The 21,364-nt window shown below is 49.7% G+C and overlaps 1 protein-coding gene and 2 non-coding genes across 3 annotated transcripts in view; all 3 read left to right on the plus strand.

Annotated features, from left to right (window-relative positions):
• LOC141978952 (uncharacterized) overlaps positions 1-21,364 on the plus strand; it is a 189,967-nt gene that overhangs the window by 18,354 nt on the left and 150,249 nt on the right. The gene's annotated exons all lie outside the window — the stretch shown is intronic.
• Positions 2,807-2,879, plus strand: TRNAM-CAU (transfer RNA methionine (anticodon CAU)). The gene has a single exon. It is a non-coding gene; the product is annotated as a tRNA-Met (tRNA).
• Positions 13,357-13,428, plus strand: TRNAE-CUC (transfer RNA glutamic acid (anticodon CUC)). The gene has a single exon. It is a non-coding gene; the product is annotated as a tRNA-Glu (tRNA).

Consider the following 21,364-nt stretch of genomic DNA (forward strand, 5'->3'; position numbering starts at 1 on the left):
GAGGGGCAGTCAGTGCTCAGAGAGGAGAGAGGTCAGTGATTTACACCCACCAGGGGACACTGTCTTTTTGAGGCGAGTGCAGCTGGCTTGGGATGGTGCTGACGATGGATAGGAAACAGGCTGGAGTCAATGACAGATGGGACCACAGAAGGGGAAGGGGAAGGGCAGCTCCACCGAATGTCCTGGGTGCTCAGATGCTCCAGGTGTAGGCACCCTGGCCTGTCCTAGAGAGAGAAAAGACAAAGAGGGGCCCAGCCCCCCGACAGTCATCCCATGGACAAGAATGTGGTTGGGACTGGGGTGAAGGTTCCCGCTGGACAAAGGGGAGCTGAAATCCCCCAGCGTCCTGGAATTTAAGCAATGCAAGCTTCAGACCCTGCATGGGTGGGGGCTGAGGGACACCCGCAGAAGGTTGGGCTGGACAAGGGAGGCAGATTTCTACAATTTTTGGTGGTTTCCAGAATGGGACCAAGTCCTGCCCCCCATTCCCCCCCCCCAACATCTGCCTTTAGTCTCTGGGAGGGAGTTTGGGTGTGGGAGGGAGAGGGAGAGGGGTTGGGCTCTGGGAGGGAGTTTGGGTGTGGGCTCTGGGTTGGGGTCGGGGGTTGGGGTGCAGGAGAGGGTGCATGTCGGGCTCTGGGAGGCAGTTTGGGTGCAGGTGTGGGGTCTTGGCTGGGGCAGGGCGTTGGGTGCAGGAATGGGTGGGGTGGCCAGGTTCTGGGAGGGAGTTCAGGTGTGGGCTCTGGGCTGGGGGAGGGGTTGGGGTGCAGGAGAGGGTGCAAGGTGCAGGCTCTGGGAGGGAGTTTAAGGTGCAGGGGGTGGGCTCTGGGCTGGGGGAGGGGGTTGGGGTGCAGGAGAGGGTGCAGGTCGGGCTCTGGGAGGGAGTTTAAGGTGCAGGGGGTGGGCTCTGGGCTGGGGAAGAGGGTTGGGGTGCGAGAGCAGGTGCGGGGGGAGGCCTGTGGGAGGAAGTTTGGGTGCGGGGTCTGGGTTGGGATCGGGGTTTGGGGTGCGGGGGGGGTGCAGGGTGCAGGCTCTGGGAGGAAGTTTGGGTGTGGGGTGTGGGCTCTGGGCTGGGGCATGGGGGTAGGGTGCAGGAGGGAGTGCAGGGGGCGGACTCTGGGAGGGAGTTTGGGTGCAGGGGGTTGGGGTGGGCCTTGAGGTGCGGGAGAGAGTGAGGGGTGCAGCTCTGACCTCGGGCATCTCCCAAAAGCGACCCACACCCCCCTCTGGCAGCAGCCCCTAGGTGGGGGGGTCTCTGCCCACCGCTGCCCGCAGACACCACCCCAGCAGCTCCATTCCCACAGATGGCCGAGTCGGCCCTCGGGGCGGTGGCAGCGTGTGGAGATCCCCCCACCCCCGGGGCTGCAGGGACGCGCCAGCCGCTTCGGAGACCGGCACGCCACGCGGAGCGAGGGTGGGCAGGAAGCCGCCTCAGCCCCCTTGTGCAGCCGGTGATGGCGGTGGGGGTCCCCGGGCCCTTTTAAATGGCCCGGGGGCGGCAGGCGGGGCTGGGGGAGACACCGGGCCCCGGACTTTGGTGGAGCCAGGCCCCCGTGCTCTTATGTCGCTGGAGCATGGGCACCCCGGGCCCAGAGAAGGCGCCGCCCCTGCGGTGGAGGAGCATGGGTGCTAATCCACGTGTCGGCGTGTTGGGTTTTGCAGGGCCAAATGAACGCAGCCTCTGCTCTGGGCTCGCCCAGGTTCAGGGCCTGACGTTGCTTTGCCCAGCGACGAATCTCGGAACAGGCCAGCCATGAAATGACGGCAGGACCTGAGGAGGAAAAGCCTCCGGGTTCGTCTGTGGGCCTTGACGCCGAACGGGAGCCGTAATTCGACTCGCTTTGTGGCTGCGGCCGGTAAAATATCAGGGCAAAGTCGTCCCAGTGACTGTGACACTGGGTTTGAGGAGGCTTTGGTCTTATGAAAATGTAACTAGCATGGTACTCTCGTGTTTTTAAAGGTGGCTTCCCCAAGCAATCCCAAGTTGTCCTTCCCACAGCTGGGTGATGGTGGGCAGCCGGGGATCTCCCCAGTCTGTGGGGGAATCTCTCTGGGCCCCACTGTCAGTTCTCCAGCCTTTCTCCCCCTAACCACGCACCCCCCTCCCCCACCCATTATCAATGCTTTACAGCGACCCCTCCCCCCCTTATGGGATACAGACTCTCAGAGACAGAGACTGCCTGGGGCTCCCCTCTGCATGGCCCCAATGGGGAAGGAAAGAGACTGACGGGGGAGAGGAAGGAGACGGGCCGAAGGAGTCAAATGGGGCTAGACGAGAATAGAGGAGATTTTCTTCCTGCTAAATTGGACTGGAGTCTCATTGCTGGAAAGCCACAGCTTGAGTGAGGTTTGAACCGGCAGCCTTTCAATTACCAGGCAAAGGTGGGAACCACAGAGACCGATCACGGCCGACTTCCCCACGCTGTCCAAGGAGCCCCTGCAGTGGTGCACGTGGTTAGTGCAAAGGGCAATATTGCTGGGGTTGTGAGTTCAAGCCTTCCCTGCAGCCCTGGTTTCTATCACCCCGTGGAGCTTCCCCAGCTTGCTTGTCCTCATTCACATGGGAAGTGCCATGAGAGGAAGGTCTAAAATGTGGACGTTGGTGCAAAGCTTGGGACCCCCCACCCATGCTGGCACTAGCTCCGGGTGGGTTGCTCAGGGGCAGGGAGAATTGATTTCTTTGCTGCAGAGAAAGCTGCCAGGACAGGTCTGTGGGCACCAGAGCTCCCCGCTTCTTCCCGCACATGCCAGGCTCCGTCACTGCTGGAGGAGGGTCCTATAAGCACCGAGCCCAAAGCTCTTCCAAGCCTTCTTAGCGCAGCGGGCAGCGCATCAGTCTCATAATCTGAAGGTCCTGAGTTCAAGCCTCAGAGAGGGCAACTCTTCTTGCTCCCTGCTTCAGATTTTCTAAAGGAAATCGTGGAAAAGGGACTAGAGCTGAGTGGTTTCTCGACACCTCCCCATCCATCTAACACACACCCAGAGACTTTTCTAAGGGGACGTCTACAGTACGAAATTAGTTCAAAATTATTTGATTCGAAATTTCGGGAGCTGTTTTAGACATTCAGGCTTCGGTGTCCCCACTAAAGCGCGTGAATTCGGCAGAGTGCATCCACAGTACCGAGGCGAGCATCGAACGTCGGAGCGGTGCACCGTGGGTCACCATCCCACAGTTCCCGCAGTCCCCGCCGCCCATAGGAATTCTGGGTGACGCTCCCAGTGCACGATGGGGCAAAACCATTCTTGCGGGTGTTTCTGGTGCGTGTCATCGGGAAGCTCTGGCGGACAATCGTTTCACGCCTTTTTGGCATGCAGACGCCATCCTGCTTTCAGCAGACGGCGCACCGCTTCCTCTCCTGCAACTATGAATCCGCCTCTCATTTCCTCTCCCCTTCCGATGTAATCTCTACTGTCTACTCTTTCTCGTCCTCATCGAACGCTTCCACCGCCAACTCTGCTCTCCGGCCCGTGCCACGCTTCCGCGCTTCTCTGGGTTGTCTGTCCTGGGCTCCCGCCTCCGTGAAAGCCACGGAAGACAACCATTTCCCGCCTTTGTTCAGCTACCACGAACCAAACAGCACTTCTTCCCCTGCCACTCTGCTCTCCTGCATTTCGCGCCCGTTTTCCAGGATTACCCGTGCAGGCGCCATGGAGCCCGCTCAGATCTCCGCTGCAGTTTTGACCGTTGTAAATACCTCGCGCATTATCCAGCAGTATGTGCAGTCCCTGCAAAACCGGGCGAGGAAGTGACGATGGTGCGATTACTGTACTGATGAGGACATGGACAAAGAGGGCACAGCATGTGGCAATTGGGAGATCATGGTGGCGCTGGGCCAGGTTCGTGCCGTGGCACGCCGATTCTGGGCCCAGGAAACAAGCACAGACTGCTGGGGCCGCATCGTGTTGCAGGTGTGGGATGATTCCCAGTGGCTGAGAAACTTTTGTATGCGTAAGGGCCACTTTCATGGAGCTTTGCGACTTGCTGTCCCCTGCCCTGAAGCGCAAAGACACCAAATGAGAGCCGCCCTCACAGTTGGGAAGCGAGTGGCCATAGCCCTGCGGAAGCTTGCAACGCCCGACAGCTACCGGTCAGTCGGGAATCAGTTTGGAGTGGGGAAATCTACTGGGGGGCTGCTGTGATCCAAGTAGCCAACGCAATCATTGACCAGCTGCTATCAAGGGTCGTGACTTTGGGAAATGTGCAGACCATTGTGGATGGCTTTAATGCGCTGGGGTTCCCTGACTGCGGCAGGGCGATAGACATAACGCATATCCCTCTCTTGGCCCCGGATCAGCGGGGCAGCCAGCACATAAACCGCAAGGGGTACTCTTCCATGGTGCTGCAAGCCCTGGTGGATCACAAGGGACGTGGCGAAAGGGATGCGGAAACAATCCAGTTGGGCCATTGCCCACAAGCTCACCCCCAAGCAGCTTGGACTCCTGATGACTGTGATGCTGAGACTCCATGGCCTCCGCATCCTCCACCCGCTCTGAAGGCAGGTTCCTTAGACCCCTGTTCATATTCCAGACCCCAGCCGGTGCAGCTTCCCTGCCCAACCACTCACCATCTGCCCCAGGAGAACCAGCTGGTGGGCTGCATCCACAGGCAGATAGTTTATACCGCTCCCCTCAGAGCAGCAGCCACAGCTGTGGCAGCTAATCCCCACATCTGGCTGCCGGGGATCCAGCTGGATTGTTTGTGCATCCCTTTCAAGACTTGCCCTCAACAACCTGGCAGCCCCCAGCTTTCTCGTTGCTCTGTGGTTGTTTGCTCTGTGAAAGGGGCCTCTAGGAATTGGTATTTCCAGATGCATTAAAGAATCATCATAAAGGGGAAGGAAAAGTTAATGCCTTAGAAAAGTCTCTGTGTGTGTGTTAGATGGATGGGAGGGTGTCTAGAAACCACTCTGCTCTCGTCTTTTTTCTCGGATTTCCAGTGGTAATCAAGGTAGGCCATTGCCAGCAGTTGACAAGAACATGTGAGAACAGTGGGGGCGGGAAATAAACATGAGGAAATAGTTTTGCTTTGTGTAATGACCCATCCACTCCCAGTCTCTAGTCAAGCCTAAGTTAACTGTATCCAGTTTGCAAATTAATTCCAATGATCACTACAAAAGGTTTCCCCCACCCCACCCGGCTCTCCTCCTGCTAATAGCTCACCTTACCTGATCACTCTCGTTACAGTGTGTAGGGTAACCCCCATTGTTTCATGTTCTCTGTGTATAGGAGTCTCCCCACTGTTTTTTCCACTGCATGCATCTGATGAAGTGAGCTGTAGCTCACGAAAGCTTATGCTCCAATAAATTTGTTAGTTTCTAACGTGCCACAAGTCCTCCTGGTCTTATTCATGGTGTTCTATCCCCATAGTGTGGCCCTTTGGTGTCAGTCCTTTTACATAAACAATGAGTTTTTTTCATAGAAACCATATTTTCCTCATACAGACACAGGAGCAGATTAATCTACAAAGGGAAGGTGATTCCCAGGCAGTTCCGGAGGGAGAAGGGAACGTTTTCAGCATCACTAAATGATTGTGTTGTACCTCACACACACACAGAGTGACAATAAACTCAATTAACTGAGCTACCAACACACTTCACAGGAATGAAATAAACAACTTTATGTTCAAGGAGTTTGGTGCATTTAAATAATATTAAAAATATGTTTTGGGCAACGCATGGAAAAGTCATTGTATTGTACAACCCCCTTGATATAGTTAATACACCACATAATATTTAACGAAGTTAAGAACGATGTGCTTATAAATTAACGTGTTGTGCCATTTACACACGCACAAGACATAGAAAAAACTGAATTATTTGAGCTTCCAACATTTCCACTTTCTCACAGCATGTTAGACCCTCTGCTTTAAATGAAATATGTCTAAAGCCCAGATGTATGAAAGAATTGTCTACTTCTGTATTTCTTAGCTTTTATCTCAAAAGGTAACAGCCTCATAATCTCCCCCAAACACCCTGGGACCTCCCCAAATTATTAAAATGCCCCTGTCCTCAGCAAGGCCACGACAGTGACCCACAGCTAGCGTGTCTAGGCCAAGCTGTTCTGAAGGAGGCAACTCAAAGATTTTCTCTCTGCTCCCCTTGGCAAGGTCTGACTGGGAAAACAAAATCCCCCAACTGGAAAGTTTTCTGCTGAGAAACCAATACTAGTCTGTTTGGGGACTTTGATTTGAATGGATTATTATTATTCTCTTCTGATCTCTGAATTATTTCAGTTCAGTCTTTGTCCTCCAGAAGTGTTGCCAGATGTTGAGTTGTGGGGGAGAGAGGCCAAGTCATGACGTCTCTTCCCCTCTTTCATATTTTCTTCCAACTTGCTAGGAAGTTCCTCTGCAACGTTGTGAGTCAAGCAGTGTCCATTGTCTCCGGGCTGTCTCGGAGGAGTCTGCATTGTACACGGTTCCTGGGAGCGTCCTTGGGAGCGTGGATACCTTTACTGGGCCAGCAGCGAGTCTGGCTTCTCCAGCGTCACACCGGAAAGGCTGGCGGTGGCCATTTCCCAGCCTCATCACATATTTCAGTAACGCACCCAGAGCAAAACTCCACCACTTCCCAGACACGGCTAGCACACACCATCCACCCAGGTATTAGCCTTCAACAGATCACGACTTTTACAATGATAGCTCGCCAGGCCGACTCTGTACAAATCCTACCTTAATTCTATGAGAGTGGTGACTATGGGGCTTCCAGGGTGCTGCTTTGAGCACAGCCTGCCACCCCTGGGCTGACACTGCAATGGAGACGTCCCCGTAGAGTCCCTCTCTCCCAGGATAAAGATGGCAGCAGGGCTGGCCTGGGTCACCTGACGTGGGCTCCTGGAGCTCAAGCTGTGGGGCTCAAAAGTGGGGTGCAGATACTGGTGTTCCTGCTGAAGCCTGGGTTTGGAAACCCTCCCCCCTCGTGGGGCCTCAGAGGTTGGGCTCAAGCCCATCTGTCTCCACTGCCATTTTATAGCCCTGCAGCCCCAGCCCCAGAAGCCTGAGTCAGCTGCCCCGGGCTCTGAGACAGGTGCCCTGGGTGTTTTAATCGCTGTGCAGACATAACGTTAGGATACGTCTACAGTGCAATGAATCACCCACGGCTGGCCCGTGTCACATTAATCAGGGTCATGCGGCTTGGGCTGTAAAGTTGCAGTGTACAAATACAAAGAAACAAGAGCAAAAACCGGTTGCCTTTATAGCTAGATAGCTACAGAGACATGGCAAATAGCAACAAGAATCAGCGTAGAGCTGGATCTAAAAAAACGAAAGATTAATCTTTGCTTTACAAATAATAACTACTGATAAATGGTAATATAAAAAAGGACCTCGAATTCCTTCATAATTTGATCGTTCTTGGAACTTCCAGGCATATTGGCTAGAATTTTTGAGACACAGATTGTCAGAAAAACGTAACACGCTGAGTGCTCCAGCTGAAACAACAGCAAATACTGTTGCCTAGATAGATAGATACATTGCAAAGAGCAACAAGAATCAATGTGGAGCTGAATCTGCAAAACGGAGCGATTAATCTTGAAATACAAAGAATAATGTATTAATTATTATTAATAATAATTATTATTAATTATGTGATAAAGGTCCATGAATTCCTTCATACTTTTATCATCCTCAGGATGTTGCTGTGAATTCAGAGACATGATTGTTTTCTGGAGCAGCCGTTGCAGTTTCAAAAGGAAATGCAGGCAGAAAACGAAGCAGGGAGGGTTGTGATGGGGCGCATGAAAGCAGAGGAGGCTTGTTCCTCTTGAGTTTTCTTTCCGTTGCTCTCGTGATCGTGATGGAGGAAGCGGAAGCTTAATTTGAGCTTGTCCCCACTCCCCTCCTTCTGTCGGCGGAGTGTGTCTTCACCAGGAGTGCTTCCACCGAATGAAGAGGGGCAGCGCGGGGAGGCTGGGAAACGGGGCTCTTCACTCCACCCAGCTGCCCCCTGGGAGCCCAGCTGCCCCCTGGGCTCTTGACTCCCCACCTCCTCCCTGGAGTGGGAGCCGGCCACCTGGGCTTCTTGCCTGCCTGCTCCCAGCCAGGAGTGGGGGCGGGGGCCAAGTGCCCAGGCTTCTCGGCTCCCTGCGCTGGGACCCGGGAGCTTTGGTGCAGCAGCCCCGCGAGGAGCCAGGCAGGTGCAGCCCCGCTGGGATCAGGGAGCAGAGGGCAGCCAGGAAGGGAGCCAGCCGGAAGCCATGAAATAGGCAAGACAGCCAGCAGCCCCTGGGAATAAGGCAGTGTCTACACAGACACTGTGCTGTCCTAACGACCCCAACGTAATCCCCGTGCCTCTTGAGGAGCTGGAGTTACTATGTGGGTGTAGCCGGGCACTTCCCTAGATGGGACAAGGCTGCAGTGTGCACCGTGAGGTAATTAGGACAACCTAAAATGCTGTCGATGGGCCTAACTGTGTAGTGTAGCCCAGGTTTTATTCTCCTGGTGATGGGTTATGTGCTGGGTGCCTTGTTTCCTTTGCTTAGGAGTGCTTGTTCTCACCCCTATCTCCTTGCTTTCCATTCCAGTTCAGGGAAGGAGAGAATAACCAAGTCTTCAGGTATGAAAAGGCAAAACATTTCTAGATGACCCTTCACAGTCAGTGAAACCTGTGGTGGGAGACATGCCCTTGATTTTACTGCTTTTTGGTTTCTTGTCTTCTGGTTGCTCCCGAGGAGCTGGCAGGGAAATGTCCATGGAGGAGTGGAGTGGATGTGAGGTTTCTTGCTTCCGAGATTTGCCTGCGTTTTGGCCTCATTGTGAGAAGGGCAAATTGGATGAGACATTGCAGCTTTTCTGATGCCTGTCTGAGTTTGGAAAGTAAGTTCTTTGTTGTCCTGTTCTTCAAAGGGGAACTGAGGGAGCGGATATACACTGGCAGCTGAGAAAGCCTTAGGAGGGGACATCCAAAGCTGGGCACAACTGGTTTCTGTCGTGGATTGTAGTGTAGTGTGGTGGTTATCATGTTTGCTTCACACGCAAAATATCCCTGGCTTAAAACTAGGCAGAAACAGTGCCTTTTCCCCCGACTGATCAGTTTTGGTCTTCCTCCATTCCAAGCCCTTTGCTGAAATACACCCGTATTTCCCACACTTTTTGTTCGTTATTCTATCCTTTTACGATATTTTAGGGTTGTAATTTAATTGCCACACAATTTTGCTCATGAATTGAAGTTTAACACAACATTTGACAGCCTTTCCCCATGCCCTCCTTTCTGTCACTTACAGGAGTTTACTTATGGGAATATTCACTGATTTATTGCAAAGAGCATTTCAAAGGAAAGGTCAGAATCATTTACCTTGGATTCACTTTCCTTACTTCTTTCTAATTCTTTCTCTCACATAGATGGGGAAATCTGTGTTGGAGCAATTTAGCTTACCACTCTCTCTTTCTAGACGGAAGCTGACACAATTTAAAACTTCCCAATTTGCAAATATCTATGTGAAAATCTTTCCTAAACCAATGCAGAGATCCTGGGCAGGGCGAGGGGTGAGGCAGATTAATAATTGTCTATTCTTTATTCTGGTGCTTGCTAATTGGCCATTTGGAATTTTAATACGTGATGGCATTACAGCCCAAAGATAATCTCAACATGTGGAGAAGAAACGGTTACGCGGGCTAAGAAATAGTTTCTTGGTGTCACACCAAAAGTGATGCATTCGAGAGTGAAAGAAGAACTAATTAATGTCTTATGAGCATTTGCTATGTAGTTGTGGCCATGCAGGTCCCAGAAAAGCTTGTCTTTGTCCCCAACAGAAGCTGGCCCAGTGAAAGATATTATCTCACCCACCTGCGCGTTTGCTCGCCACACTACCTGAGAAAAGCGGAAATAGCCTCAAAGCAGAGAAAATGGAACAAAGAAGATTAATTCCTCGCTGAAAAATGGGCCCCTTTGTCAGCTAGAGCCAATCTCAGACGATTCTGGGACCTCTTGTGGCTATTGCTGGTTTTGAAAAAAGCCAGGTGTTATTTAGACAATATCACTTCCAGTGTATCCACTGAAGCAGATTTATGCTTCACGATTGCTGTGTATCCAAAGAGATTCATTCAATTCGGCACACAAGTGAATAGAGATGGGCAGCTGGAGTCAGCCAGTTCTCCCCGATCTCAAAGTGTTTGGTTTTTAAAAAGGCCCCTTTTGGTGTTTATATGGGACAGGGCAGAAAATGGCCAGATAATAAGCTATTGGGGTGAAAGTTCAGAGTTTTTTTTAATTTGCAGTGAAGACTGAATGGAGAATTGTGTCGAGAAGTTTCTTTCCCTGACTGAGGATGGAACCAAGGCAGCATCAATGAGAGTCCTAACCAGTAGACCAAGGGTACTCAACAGGTGTACCACGGGCCAACTCTAGACAGCCAGAAATTTTTCATGGACCCTGAAATCTTTTTATTTACTTATTATTACGATTTTTTAAAATGATTTTCTCTGGAGTCTGGACCTTGAGTATATCTTGACCGAGAAATTTGGACCTTGACAAAAAATAGCTGACTACCCCTGCAGTAGACCATAAGGGGGGGCAATGTAGGGTTTTTTGGTTCAGCTCCTCTATGCTTTCTAAGGCTACTTGCTCTCCAGTTTAGGAAATGGTCCATTCCCCATTTCAGAAGGGACAAGAACAGAGAGTGAAGGAACCCCTGTGCTCATAACCTGAGCTCAAGCAAAAGCTTTGAAACAAGCTCAAATTATGCTTTAGGTTCCTCCATCAGAATCCCAAGAGCAACACAAAAGAGGAACAATCCTCCTCTGCTTTCATTTACCTCACCGCATCCCTCTCCGCTTCTTCTTCCGCCTACCTAGTGGCTTGTCCAGGGAAACCACTCCGCTGATTATAATTTTGGCATAGAAAGCCAGGGAGGGGATTTGCTTCCACTTGACGTGAGCAGATAGCATTCTGACTCAGTGTCTATAATCAGGTTTCCCAGCTTTGGCTGCCCCCAGTTTGTCACCTCTGCGCAGGCAGGAAGCAGCGAAAGTGCTGACCCTCGCATCACATGGGCTCTGGGATCATGATGTTTTGCACAGCATCGGCGAGTCCATGTTTCATCTCTTTGTCCTCCTTGGTAAGCCGGACCCTTCCCCACAAATGGTTTCCTCTGACGTTGGAGGGATCGAAGTACCTGCAGGTTTCCTTCACTCACCTTTATTTTCCTGCATTTCTTGTGTCTTGTATTGCTGTGCCAGGGAGCTGGCAGGGAAATGCCCATGGGAAAGTGAAGTGAAAGTGAGCTTTCTTGGTTTGGAGCTTTCCTGTGTTTTGTCTCCTGGTGAGAAGGGGAAACTGGAGGAGCTATCGTAGCATTTCTGATGGATATTTGAGGTCAAAAAGAAGCCACTGGTGTTCTTTGTGTTCCTCTTCTTCAAAGAGAAACGCTGAAATAGCTGACACAGTGGCTACTAAGAAAGCTCTGCTAAACAGGCCAAAAGCTCGCCACGACTGGTTTTTGCAGTGTAAGTTATTACCACGTTCGCCTCAGGCATGAAAGGCCTCCGGGTCATCGGGCAGAAACAGTGTCTTCTTTTGCTTCTGATTCTTTGTCTTTTCATTCACTCCAAGTCCTTTATCAAGCTTTCTTCCTCATTATTTTTTCCTTTCATGAAACTTTAGGGTTGGAAGGTGGGGATTACCCTGAATTTTGAGGGAAGGAATAGACCATAAGTTTGGAGATTGTCAGCTATTTAACAAATATGAGCCTCGAAGAATCCCAACCTTTTGTCCTGCAGATTTAGCTCCCAGACAGGAGTTTCCCCCTCTTTCATTTCGTTTCAGCTAACTGCAAACAGCCTCATGTCCCCTTTTCATGTCAGAAACGTCTATTGACTGATGATCACATTTCCCCTCCTTTCCTGTCTAGGCAGGGTCGGGATGTGAGGAATGAGAAAATAACAAATGGAAATTTCAAAGCCTGCCTTTTAACAGACAACATCACTTTTCCTTTGAAATAACACTTATTTCCTTTCAGAGTGGTAGCCGTGTTAGTCTGTATCAGCAAAAACAATGAGGAGGACTTGTGGCACCTTGGAGACTAACAAATTTATTTGGGTGTAATCTTTCGTGGGCTAAAACCCACTTCATCACATGCATGGAGTGGAAAATACAGCAGGAAGATATATATACAGAGTCCATGAAAAGATGGGGGTTGCCTTAAAATCATAGAAGATCAGGGTTGGAAGGGACCTCAGGAGGTCATCTACTCCCACCCCCTGCTCAAAGCAGGACCAACCCCAACTAAATCATCCCAGCCAGGGCTTTGTCAAGTCCCCTGCCCTCTGACATGTCCTTTCACAGAATCACAGAGTTGGAAGGGACCTCAGGAGGTCATCTACTCCAATCCACTGCTCAAGGCAGGACCAATCCCCAATTTTTGCCCCAGATGCCTAAATGGCCCATTCAAGGACGGAACTCACAAAGAACTGTTTGAAATGGGCCACCCTGATTACCACTACAAAAAGTGATTTTTCTTCCTGCTGATAATAGCCCATGACATGCTAACAAAGAAACAGCCGTGATTTAAAATCTCCACTCAGAAATGGTGAACAACAGCAGAACCCAAAGTAACTGAAGGAAGGGCAGATGATCACAGTTAGTTCATTGTTTCAGTCAATATTGTCTCAGATGTTCTGGGGAGAGAATTCCACAGTAAGTGATTTTGCATTTTTGCAGGACATTAGACCCCCTGGGGAGAAGCTCCTCAAAGAAAATGTGGCCCCAGGAGTGTCAGAGAAGGGAATCACTGTTTGCTTTACAAGGTGGGTGAGGGAAAGCTGCAGGGATTTAGATTCCTCCAGAGTCTGATGAAACCACTGGTGGGGAAAGTCCAGGGAAGCGGAGGAGGAGAAGGAGAGGTAAAAAGGGCTTGTAGCTCTTGTGCAATCCCCATGCTCCCAGCAGAAGGGTCCAGGGGGTTCAGCACTTTGGCTGCTTGTTGAGGACACAGAATTCAGAAGATGGCAAAGCTCAGAGCCCCGTTACATGGAGTCAGAATGCAATCAGGTCACAAGGAGGGGGAGCAAAGTCCCTCCCTTGCTCTCTATGCCAAAGTTCCTATCAGCTCAATGTCCTTCCCAGAAGAAGGCCCAGGTCGGCTGCTGAGAGGGTTGCAATGGGGTCAATGAAGGCAGAGGAGGATTGTTCCTCCTGGGTTTTGTCTGTGTTGCTCTGTGATCCTAGTGGAGGAAGCTGACGCATCATTTGAGTTTGTTTCAGTGGCTTGGGTTGGGCTCAGGTTGTGACCCTGAGCACAGGGGTTCCTGCCCGCTCTGCTCTTAGCCGCTCAGGGAATGGACAAAGGAGCAGCTTCAGAAATTGGACAGAAAATAGCCTAAGGAAGTGCAGCACAGCTGAGAAGAACAAGAGCCTCATCCTCTCCCTGGTGGTCTAGTGGTTAGGATTTGGCGCTCTCACCGCCACGGCCTGGGTTCAATTCCCAGTCAGGGAAAAGTGACTTTACAGCAAAACACCTTAATTTATCCTTCACTTGCAATTTTAACAAATTGACGCTTTTTCCCTGACTCCCCCATCTTCTACGTGATCTTGGCAAGGGCTTTGGAGACCATATCAAAATCAAAGCTTCCCACTGACTAGGAGCAGAATGTGGGCATGTTTCCATTGTGCACCTCGATCTCCACAAATAGACAGGTGCAAATTCTTGTTTCCCCTTGCTAGCTAGCCTAACCAATGTTATAACAACAGTAATAGACACTCAGGTTGACCCAAGATGTCAGTCTTCTTGCTGAAACAAAACCAAAAAATCATTTTGGGTCAACCAAATTATTGCAGCAAATAAAATATTCACGCAAAAAACTTTCATCCCACTCTATATACCAGTCTTTGGAAGTAACCATCTTGGCAAAACTGACCATTAGCCTCTTCCATTCCTGAGGTCTAGCTGCTGTCGTGTTCTAAGCATAAATGATGGGCCTTTCACCTGTTGGCCACTGGTTACTACCTTGCTCAGGTAGCTACTGATGAAAGGCAATGTGGTTCAGTGGCTGACCTACTTCTATCCCTCTGCCCAACTAGGGGTGTTTGTTTCACATTGCATGTCAGAATACAATCAATGCATTTTGTTGATACCAAAATCTGGGATCAAGATGAAACATTGTGATTTCAAGTCAATGAGAAAATCTCTGCTGAGTTCGACAGAAGGAAGGTTTTCTCATCAGGTTCTAGCACACATTCAGATTGGAAATAAGGCGTGCTTTCTGACAGGGAAGGTAATTAACCAGTGAAAATCTTACCCAGAGTCCTGGTGGATTCTCCATTCCTGGAAATTTTCAAATCAAAAGTGGATCTGTTTTTTTTAAACGGATCTGTTCTAGTTGAAAAGGAATTCTTCGGGGGAAGGTTTCGGGCCCGTGCTAGACAGGAGGTCAGACTGGGTGTTTACGAAGACCCCTTGTGGTTTTAAAATATGGGAAACAAACCCTTAAATGACAAACGCTTTATTTTGTGAACCAAAAAGAAGTGCTTCCCCTGGTTCTTTTTCTCATTTTGTAAATAGGGGCTTGGAATTTCAACTCTCAGTGAAGCTTTGCCTTTAAACTGAATTAGGTGAATTTTCCAGCTTTTGATCCTCTGAGTCTAAGGAAGAATCCCTGAAAAGCAGGTGAGGTTTCAGGTCAGAATTTCATAGGTTAATTTGATGCCATCCAAGAGTGAACACTTAGGTAGGGAACAAGTGAGAATTTGTTGATTGAGAAAAATTCCTGGTGAAAATTGGCAAAGCTGTGGATCTTTTTAAACATTCCAGTGAATTTACACATGAAGATACAAACAGAGAGAGAAAGAGAAAACCACACACTGCACAGGCCCATGCAGGCATTAACAAAAACCAGACCCACACACAAACCCACACAGCACACAGAGACATATGCACATAAGGGAAAGCCACACAAAACATACAAAGAACAAATCCACACATGAAACATACAGAAAAAGCACACAAGACGAAAGCACAAAAACCACATTCCAAAAGAATACGAAGCAAAAAACAATTTGCCGGCAAAAATCAAACACACGCACACAAAACTATGCAAGGCATCCACAGAAATCACACAGGACCCACATGCTCATCAACCCGACAGACAAAAACCACATGAAGATATCGAAAGCCAGGCAGGGTTTGAATCTCACAGCCAAGAGGGAGTGCAGGAAGGTGGTTTGGGGAGCAAAGGTTGAGGGGGAAGTCAGGGGCTCTAGAATCACAGGATGGGCAGTGCTCTGGGCTCTGCTTGATGCCTCCTCACACAGGGTGCGGGTGGAGAATGGAGCCTTGTAGATCTGTGGAATCTGCCCTGCACTCTGCAGACGAAGAGAACCTGGGTGTCTTCTGAGCCGGAATTGTATTTTCCGCCGGGCAAGATGAATGGCAGAAGCCATTACTTAAAGAAAGCTGATGCTTGAACTCACAACCTCAGCATTGCTCCTCTCTAAGTACTAGGAGCTAACCCATTGCACCGCTGGAGCCCAGATGGGGGTGAGGGGTGTATAAGCCAAAATGAATCCACGCTAAAGGCCACATGCAAGTGAGCTGGGTGGTATCCTTCTGTCTGATAGAGCTGGGACCTGCCTTCAGCTGCTGATAGGACGGTTGGTGGTTTGAAGCCACCCAGTGCTGGAACTTCTCATTGGTGAGGTTAAGGAGACTTTTAAGAAGAGGAGGAAAGTCTCTTCCATTCCTGCCGAGCTCCATTTGTCTGCTGTGGCCCTTTAGGCTCTCTGCTCCCCTGTTGGGGAGATGCAGAGACAAGCCCCCATCTTGGTGAGTCATCGAGAGGCTGTATCCAATGGAGTGTAGGGGGGAGGGGGTGGGGTAGGGCTGGATTGTGCTCAAGGGAATAAGGTTGTGTGTGACAATGGGAAGGTTTACACTACATCAGGGATGGATGCTCTGAGATCGATCCACCGGTGGTTGATTTAGCGGGTCTAGTAAAGACCCTGCAGATTGCTCTCCAATGGACCCCTGTTCTCTACCCCCAATAACAAGAGTAAGGTGTAGGCCCCACTGGAACTCAACCTAAGGTACGTCTACTCCAGCTACGTGAATAATGGAGCTGGAGTTGAGTAGCACAGGTAAGCCCCCGAACATCGTGGTGCCGGTGACTGACTCGGATGCATCGCATGGGAAAGGTGAGTGGCAGCCTGTAAGCCCCCCTCCCCAACAGTCCGCACAGCTGCTTGGAGGGGGTCTCGCGAACTCTCGTGATGGCAGTTGTGGGTTCTGGCAAGACAGGGTAAAGGATTTTTTGGATAAATGGATAAGGAAGAACCAGGGCCCATACCAGGTGCAGGGGTCACCCTGGGATAAGATGAAAAAGGAAATGGAGGAAGTGTTCAGGGACCCAGAGGAATGGGGGGTGGCTGAGGAGCCCACCCTCCTTGGTGTATGGGTAGTGGAAGAAGGTCCCTGCCCATGGGGACTGAATGCCTTCCAGGGAAAGGAGACACTTCAGTCCGCTTGTGAGAGGTTCGAAGTGAGGGTAGCATTACAGGAAGCTGCCTGGAATCTTTCAAGTTTGGTGCTGCTTCAGCAAGGGCTGCTGAAGGGTTGTAAATTAGTTAGGGGTGGTGAAAGATGATTTGGCACAACATGGTTTGAAGTCAAAAGCAGAGTTAACAGATGACCTTTCGAGACAGGACAGAAGTGACTTTGTCTGTACAAAGTGCAAGCTGATCTCCATATTGGAAGAGAAGGTTCAAGGTCTGGAGCAACAGGTATCGACCCTGCGTTGCATAAGAGAAACTGAAGATTTCCTGGACAGACGTCACGATATGCTTCTACGGGCACAAGGTTCTGAAGATTCAGAGCAGACTGCACATTGGGGACAGGAGGACGGTGAAGAAATTTGGCATCATGTGACTTCCAGAAGAAAAAAAGGGAACGTCCATGTACCAGCAACGCCGGTATAGGTAAGTAACCGTTTTCATGTTCTCTCCACAGGTACTAATGCGGAGAGTGGACCAGATGATACGTCTGAGGGAAGGGAGCAGAAGGAGACTCCGCCAATTGGAAGGCATGAGATGCACTGCCCTAGGGTTGGGGGTTCCACGACCACCGCTCCCAAGAGAAGGAGGCGGGTGGTGGTGGTCGGGGACTCTCTCCTCAGGGGGACTGAGTCATCTATCTGCCATCCCAACCGGGAAAACCGAGAAGTCTGCTGCTTGCCAGGAGCTAAGATTCACGATGTGATGGAGAGACTGCTGAGACTCATCAAGCCCTCGGATTGCTACCCCTTCCTGCTTCTCCACGTGGGCACCAATGATACTGCCAAGAATGACCTTGAGCGGATCACTGCAGACTACGTGGCTCTGGGAAGAAGGATAAAGGAGTTTGAGGTGCAAGTGGTGTTCTCGTCCATCCTCCCCGTGGAAGGAAAAGGACAGGGTAGAGACCGTCGAATGGTGGAAGTCAACAAATGGCTACGCAGGTGTCGGAGAGAAGGCTTTGGATTCTTTCACCATGGGATAGTGCTCGGGCCTGTACGAATGAAATCAAAAAGGCTAAATCACACCTCGAGTTGTAGCTAGCGAGAGATATTAAGAGTAACAAGAAGGGTTTCTTCTGGTATGTTGGCAACAAGAAGAAAGCCAAGGAAAGTGTGGGCCCCTTACTGAATGAGGGAGGCAACCTAGTGACAGAGGATGTGGAAAAAGCTAATGTACTCAATGCTTTTTTTGCCTCTGTCTTCACGAGGTCAGCTCCCAGACCACTGCATTGGGCAGCACAACATGGGGAGGAGGTGGCCAGCCCTCTGTGGAGAAAGAAGTGGTTCGGGACTATTTAGAAAAGCTGGATGTGCACAAGTCCATGGGGCCGGACGTGTTGCATCCGAGAGTGCTAAAGGAATTGGCGGATGTGATTGCAGAGCCATTGGCCATTATCTTTGAAAACTCGTGGCGATCGGGGGAAGTCCTGGACGACTGGAAAAAGGCTAATGTAGTGCCAATCTTTAAAAAAGGGAAGAAGGAGGATCCTGGGAACTACAGGCCAGTCAGCCTCACCTCAGTCCCCAGAAAAATCATGGAGCAGGTCCTCAAGGAATCAATTCTGAAGCACTTAGAGGAGAGGAAAGTGATCAGGAACAGTCAGCATGGATTCACCAAGGGAAAGTCATGCCTGACTAATCTAATTGCCTTCTATGATGACATCACTGGTTCTGTGGATGAAGGGAAAGCAGTAGATGTGTTATTTCTGACTTTAGCAAAGCTTTTGACACGGTCTCCCACAGTATTCTTGTCAGCAAGTGAAAGAAGTATGAGCTGGATGGATGCACTAGAAGGTGGGTAGAAAGTTGGCTAGATTGTCGGGCTCAATGGGTAGTGATCAATGGCTCCAAGTCTAGTTGGCAGTCGGTATCTAGCGGAGTGCCCCAGGGGTCGGTCCTGGGGCTGGTTTTGTTCAATATCTTCATAAATGATCTGGAGGATGGTGTGGATTGCACCCTCAGCAAGTTTGCGGATGACACTAAACTGGGAGGAGAGGTAGATACGCTGGAGGGTAGGGATAGGATACAGAGGGACCTAGACAAATTGGAGGATTGGGCCAAAAGAAATCTGATGAGGTTCAACAAGGACGAGTGCAGAGTCCTGCACTTAGGACGGAAGAATCCAACGTACCGCTACAGACTAGGGACTCAATGGCTAGGCAGCAGTTCTGCAGAGAAGGACCTAGGGGTGACAGTGGACGAGAAGCTGGATATGAGTCAACAGTGTGCCCTTGTTGCCAAGAAAGCCAATGGCATTTTGGGATGTATAAGTAGGGGCATAGCCAGCAGATCGAGGGACGTGATCGTTCCCCTCTATTCGACATTGGTGAGGCCTCATCTGGAGTACTGTGTCCAGTTTTGGGCCCCACACTACAAGAAGGATGTGGATAAATTGGAGAGAGTCCAGCGAAGGGCAACAAAAATGATTAGGGGTCTGGAACACATGACTTATGAGGAGAGGCTGAGGGAACTGGGATAGTTTAGTCTACGGAAGAGAAGAACGAGGGGGGATTTGATAGCTGCTTTTAACTACCTGAAAGGTGGATCCAAAGAGGATGGATCTAGACTATTCTCAGTGATAGCAGATGACAGGACAAGGAGTAATGGTCAAGTTGCAGTGGGGGAGAATTAGGTTGGATATTAGGAAAAACTTTTTCACTAGGAGGGTGGTGAAACACTGGAATGCGTTACCTAGGGAGGTGGTGGAATCCCCTTCCTTAGAAGTTTTTAAGGTCAGGCTTGACAAAGCCCTGGCTGGGATGATTGAGTTGGGACTGGTCCTGCTCTGGGCAGGGGGTTGGACTAGACACCTCCTGAGGTCCCTTCCGACCCCGATATCCTAGGGTTCTACGATCATTTGGTCAACAACATGCAGCAAAGCACCCAGCTAAGTTGCAGGAATGCTCTACAAGCCACTCCTCAATTGTCCAGAGACACCAGCGTATCTCCCCAGCCCTCAGCCTTGCACCTCAGAAATGTACCATCTCACACGGCTCACGGCCTGCTCTTGAAAAGTGTAAGCTCATTAATGAGTTCGCCACTTCATCAAAAATAAACTGGACACGCACCAGCCTTTGTCATGTGAGCAACTTTCCCAAGCACTTTGGACAAACTCAGGAGTAAGTATCAAATATTAAAATAAGTTTATTAACTACAGAAAGTTAGATTTTAACTCAGTATAAGTGTTGGTCACAGAGGTCAAAAGTGGTTACGTAACAAATGGAAATAGACTCTCAGTCTGAACTCTAATTTGAATATACTAAGCAAGAATTGGATCAAACAGCTTTTCTCACTCACTGGTTGCTCCAGGCAATGTTGAGTTCTTAAAACACAGACTGAATTCCCTCTCAGCCTGGGACCAATCTCCGCAGTTCAAATTCTGAGTCTTCCAGACAATCTTCCGGGTGTTGAGATTGGGGAAGAGACAGGCCACGTGGGGGTGTCTTTGACTCTCATTTATATTTTTTCTCCAGGTGCTAGGTAGATTCTTGCTGTGATGCTGGGGTTAGTTAGCCCCCAATATGGAGCAGCCGTTTGCCTCCTGCACCTTGTGGTAGGCGGGCCATACCTCCTTCACTTTGACCCTGCACTGCAGTGTGTCCCTGTCATGGCCCCTTTCTATCATGCATCATGAAATCTGTGTGTGCACCTCGGGAGTTGCACCGCAGAAAGCTGCTTTCCTGTGCAGAAATTTGCCAGTGTAGACAAGGCCGTAGAGGGCTTATATAAGAACCCAACACGGGTCATAGACTGGGTCAGACCAATGGTCCATCAAGCCCAGTGTGCTACTTGAGAGTGACCAGTGCTAGATGCACTGGAGGGAATGAACAGAACAGGCTTGTTGACCTGCCAGGTGAGGGTCTTTCACCTTTATATTTAACTTCATTGTTGTCAATTCCTACTTATCCTATATCTTACCACCCCTCCCCTGAGGTCTCTGGGCAAATCAGGTGTGAACCACTCCTTTGACACAGACGTGTCCCAATCCAGCTGAATTGAGGCAGACTTTGGGCCAATCTCAGTTTGGAAAAGACCTGCTTCGCCCAGCACGTTTCTCAAAGTATCCGTTGCTGTGAACCGCATGTCGTGTGGATGTGCGAACCCCAAAGATAGCAAACATGAAAAAAACACAAAGCCGGTTCTGAGGTTTCCAGAGCCAGGCCTGAGGGTTAAAGAGCTGTGCTCAAAAGGAGAAGGGGCCTCAGCACCTATAAAAATAACTGGTTGCAAAAACAAAACAAAAATTACATGAAAAAAACCAACCAAACAACAACCACCCAGAAAAGCTCCCATCACACGCCCATCACCATTGTAGATCTTGACATCTCCTGCCTAAGGTGACATCTTTGCTTTGCGAACAAGAGCCCTGGGGAACTCTCTGGCTGTTCCCCTCTCACTGGGGAAAAGGTTCCACATCTTGTCTCAAGTAATTTTCCTCCCAACAGAAGATTTATTTTCAAATTTATCCAAATAAATTCCATTTGAAATAGAAATCATTCCAGGCTATACTGGGTCTCTATTCTCTTACACGCTATTTCTCTCACATGTTCCCCCACTCTCATTCCTTTGGAGGCAGGTTTTAATTGCAGGATTAGCCACCATTTCCTATGTAGTAGGAGGGGGCTAGAAGAAAACCTAAATTATACTGTAACACTGAAAGTGATCACAGAATCAGCCTCTTACGTTACACTAATAAACTTCATGTGTAATTTTCTTGTTGCTGGTAACAATTTATTCAAAGATTACAAACTATAAACCTTTAGGGCAGTTTTCTCTTAATTCCCATTTTCACCCAGTGAGCTCTGTGTGAAGTCACATTCTACCGTAACCTAGGAGCCTTCCATTTCTGAGGCTTCATTTCTCCCTGGGTCTTCTCCCAGAAGTGTG

This window comes from Natator depressus, chromosome 28 (genome assembly GCF_965152275.1).
Source record: "Natator depressus isolate rNatDep1 chromosome 28, rNatDep2.hap1, whole genome shotgun sequence".
Lineage (NCBI taxonomy): Eukaryota > Metazoa > Chordata > Testudines > Cheloniidae > Natator > Natator depressus.